Here is a 5,300-nt window from a genome sequence, read left to right as displayed (position 1 = left end):
AGTTTTCACCGTTACCATAAAAGCGTGAAAAAAGAGAAAAGAAAAAAACAAAAAATTATTTAAAAAAAAAAAATTCAATGTTAAAATTAAATCAATCGGGTAAACGGTTTGTTTGTTTGTTTGTTTGCGTAGGTCGTGAAACATTATTGTAAATTTTTCATTACAAAGAACATAACATGTAATTACAATTGGACAAAAAAAAAAAAACAAAAACAATCGACAACAGGATCAAAACAGGAACGAAACAATTTTATTTGTTATAAATATTGGCCAAGGTTTTTAAACTTTTATACAATTATTATAAAATTTCATGACCCAAATTTATTAGAAAATTTTCTGTTGTTGTTGTTTGTTGTTGTTATTGTTAAAAAATCAAAAATTTCCCGTTTGAGAATAATTCATAACGACATTGATAACGTTCAGCATCTTTTTTTTTTTTTTTTTTTTTTGTAAACAATTTTATAATTCTATGCGCCAAGTACAAACATAATTTGTTCAAACAAATTTAATATCACCTTTGATTGAAGGTCAAACCATCGCCATCGTTCGTTTTTAAAAATCTCGTCGAAACAATAAATCGTGCAATCGTCGAAACAACCGGAAAATAAAAAATTTTTCCGACGACGCGTTCATCTCACAAAAAAAAAACCTACAGGAAAATCGAACGTGCTTGCTTTGTAAGAACGCAAATTTCAAAAAAAAAGGAATGTTGAGTAGAAGAGATTTAACAAATAAAAAAATAAATATTTCAAAAAAAAAAACAACAATAATGACCTTTGACCCTTTAACGCTGCGCATCAAAAAAAAAAAAAACGAATAATTTTAAAATATTCACATTTAAAAAAAATATATACATATGTTTTTTTTTCTATATTATTTAAATTACCTTTTGGGGGTTTACTTGATTTCCGGTGTTTGTTTTTCAAACAATATCGGAGTATTTGGCAAATTATCCGGGTCGTGAAAGGTTATTCCGTCGTTTTAAAAAAAAATTAGAAATCAAAACCGCTTATTACGCTGACAACCCGTTGATTGAAAGACAAAAAAAAGGTAAACGAGCTCAAATCTAAATAATTTACACGAAAAAGTTTATATATTATTATAATTTTTTTTTTGTTTTCCTGTCGTTTTTAAAAATAAATTTAAAAAATTTTTACGATAAATTTGCCCCCTGGTACAACGTTTTTAAAATTTTGCTGACATAAATTTTTTTTCAGTATTATTATTATTATTATTTCAACCTCTTGGAAAAAAAAAAAGAAACAATTTTTTTATTTTTTTTTTTTTTACACGATGCAGACGAAACGGTTTTGAAAACAAAACTAATATTTTATCTATTGAAAATAAATATGGATAATCACCTGTCACGACTTAAAAAAAAAAAAAAAAAAAAAAGATTTCTACGCGTTTTACTTACTTAACTGATTACTCCCCCCCAAAAAAAAAAGAAAAACAAACACTGGCAACACACACAAACACAAACACACACGCGGGGCACCAGCATCCGACGGTGGATGGATGGACCCAAAAGAAAAAAAAAACAAAACGGTTGTTTTTCTTACTTATTTTTTTTTTTTTTAAACTACAAAACCGTTAAGGTAATGTTTACTATTGTTTGTCTTAACTATTTGGTTGGTTGCCTTTTGATTGTTTTGTAAACAAGTCAAAGGGATGAGGGAGGACAAACGAAACACGACGTTTGTTCGTTCGTTCGACGTAAAACAACAAGAAATCGGTTTCTTTTTTTTCTTTTTTAAATCGTACAAACAAAAAAAAAAAGAAACCCTTTGCAGACTGATATCGACTCAACGAGAGTGAGAGAGAGAGAGAGAGAAAACATGTTAAATGGTGGCGTCTGTTAATTATCTATACAAACTTAAAAAGTCATCAACCCCTTTGACTCCGGTCTCTTATGGAAAAATTTTTTTATTTTATCTATAAAAATAAAATTATTATTATTATTATTGTTATAAGAAAAAAATAATCTCGAGCAGACGGTTGGGTTTTTTTCTTTTTCTTCTTTTTCTTCTTGCCTTTTTTTTTTTATTTTATTATTTTTATTAACAAATAGAAAAATAAATAAATAAAGATGTAATAATTAATAAACGAGAATGGATATTAGTGTTAATTAAAATTTTTTTTTTTTATTAAAAACACGATTCGTGCATTATTTTATATTAAGTACATAAAATAAAATAAAAAAACATTTAAATAAGTACATAAAAACAAACAAACGAACAAACAAACGCTTGATTAATCTTTTAACAATAATTATATTAATACAATCAAAGAAAAAAATAAAAATTTTAATAACAACAATTATTATTAATAATATCTTATTCGTAATTTAATTTCTTTATAAACAATCGTTTGTTTTTTTTAAAATAGATCTGTAACTCGTATAAAACGTTATTATTATTATTATTATTATTATTATTACGTTTCACTTTTAATCACGACAATCATGTTTTTTTTTTTTTTTTGTGCTGCGTTTGTCGGAGTTTTTCCAACAACATTTTTTTTTATTTATTAAGATCCTTAGGATACATAATGTTTGAATATCATCTGTTTGTTGTTTAGTCGATTTGTTTTTTATAATCGTATGGTATATTCATTTTTATAATTTTTTTTTCCCTATTGAGTTTATGAAAATGTTTCATTTTCTCAATTTGGCAACAGTGGTGACGAGAAAATGTGTGTGTAATAACCTGGAGAATGAGGAGATGTGTGTGCGAGTGTAATTACAATGAAAAATGGCATTGCAAGAAAATTTTTAATAGGCTTACAATAGGCAAAAATTAAAATTCTAAAAAGATTTACTTGTGCATTGTAATAAAACGTACCGGGATTATCTTTTTAAATAATTTTCTTTTACACTTAACAATCCAAATATTTGATTTAATTAGGCATCAAAACAAATTGAAATTTATTTTTAAAACAATTGCTGCCAACCGTTTCAAAATCGCAAAATTATTATTATTATTATTATTATTATTATTTTTTTTTTTTTTAAAGGGCTTGAATTACACAATAATAATAATAATAATAATATTTTACAAATCGCATATGAAATGTTAAACGTGATTTTTTTTTTTTCCTTCCCTATAACTCGAGATTTATTGTCGTTATCTTCTCTACGTTATCTCTTATCATTTTCCAGGCATTTAATTTTCTTTTCTTTTCTTTTTTGTTTTATTTTGCAATCCTTTTTTTTTATTAAGTTCGTTAATCTTTAAAAGAAATAAAAGAATAAAAAAAAAAGAAAATTTCTGATGCAATCGTATCATTTTTAATTATATATATGTATTTAATAATAATAATGATTTTAGAGTTCGATCGAAAGTTAATAAAACTTTAAAAGGGTTTATAGAACGAAATGGAAAACGTAAAAATAATAATAATAATAATAAAGTAGAATAGTTTAGTGTGAATAAAAAACGAAAAGAAAAAAAAAAAGAAAATGTTTTAGTATCATTTATTTAAACGATTTACGTAGGTTCCGTTGTAGGTATAAAAAAAAAAAAAAAAATTTCCCAGGCTTATCAACACTCAATTTGCTAAAAAAAAAAAAAAAAAAAAAAAAAAAAAGAAAAAAAAAATTATAAAATTTATAAAAATAATTGAAAATCGTCAAATCATTGTGAAGACAAAGAAAGAAAAAATTTTTTTTTTGATTTGATTAACGATTTTTATGGTGACTCGCTCGTTGTTTCAAAACTCTTAAAAAATTCAACGCATTAAAAATGTTTACAATATATAATATACGTATAAATATATATGCAAACATATACTACGTTTCATAATAATAATGATAATAATAATGATGATGATAATGATTATTATAAAATTTTCATTAAAAATTCAAAAAAAGAAAATTTTTTAGTTCGTTGTTTTTTTTTTTTTTGGATTATTCACGATTTTTTTTTTTGTTTTTTCCCCATTTTAATAATCTATCAACAAACAAACAAACGAACAAACATTTTCATTTTTTAAGATACAAATAAAACAAAAAAAACTGGCAAGAATCACCGCGACAACAAAAAAAATCAAAAAAACAAAAAAACATTTTAAAGTCGCAGGTGTTGTTTGTAGAGAATCGTGATTGACGTGAAGTGATTTTATTAAACAATAAATTTTTGTAAGAATTGTCACCTGCGTGACATCCTTAAATCAATAATAATAATAATAATACAATTAAACATTCGGTGACGACAAACACAAAAAACAAAAAAAAAAAATGAACGTTGAGTTTTCGCGTGACTGAACAAACAAACGAAACAAATTTTGGACAAATTATCATTATTAATCAATAAAAAAAAAAAAAATTTAAAATATGGCAGCCATAAATATATATGTATCCGATAATAATAATAATGATAATAATAATAAAATTTTATGTTTAAAAATGAAAATTTCGAAAAAAAAAATTATTAACTTACGTAAAATAATTCAATCGTTTTTTTTCTTTTTCCCCCTCTTATTAAATTCATTTATTTAAATAAATAACCAAATGGGGGGGGGGCCGTTTACGAAAATTACAATAATAATGATAATGATGATAATAATAACAATTTTAAAATGGAAAAAAATCATTCAAAGGAATAAAGTTAAAAAAAAAAAAAATTAAGCATTGCGGTTGAATTTATATATAAATAAATAAATGAATAACTACGATTAAAATATTATTATTATCATTATTATTATTATTATTACAGAAATCCGTGACGTAAAAATAAAAATTATGTTAATTTTATCATAATTCATTAGTCGTGAATTTAAGAAACAAACCACCTGCACACGCCTACGAAAAAAAAAAATTACATGAGCGTTTTATTTGATTATTTAAATTCACCTGAATTTATTATTATTATTTTTTTTTTTCACCTGTTTAATAAGTTTTTTTTTTTTTTTTAAACAATTTAATCAAATTTAATATTCTCTCGCGTAAATTATTATTATTATTATTATTTACATCGAGCACGACAACGACGGGGGGAGAAAAAAAAAAAAATTTTATTTTTTGTCTGTCGGTCGGTCGGTCGGTTTTCCCACGGATTTCACAACTTAAATTATTTTATTACTCTCTCTCTTACGAGTGTTTTTTGGAGTGCGTAAAAAAATGAAGAAGAAGAAGATGGAAAATATGGCCGACGTATAATAACGACAAAAAATTTTTTTATAATTATACAAAAAAAAAAGTGAGTAACGGTTTCAAAAAGTAAAAAATGTCACTTTTTTTTTTCCTTAACTTGTTATGAAACGTGATAACGTATAACTTACTCCGCGATTATACGTCGTTG

This window comes from Pediculus humanus, genomic scaffold, assembly GCF_000006295.1.
Source record: "Pediculus humanus corporis 1103172107457 genomic scaffold, whole genome shotgun sequence".
Lineage (NCBI taxonomy): Eukaryota > Metazoa > Arthropoda > Insecta > Psocodea > Pediculidae > Pediculus > Pediculus humanus.
Note: the sequence above shows the minus strand (reverse complement) of the source record.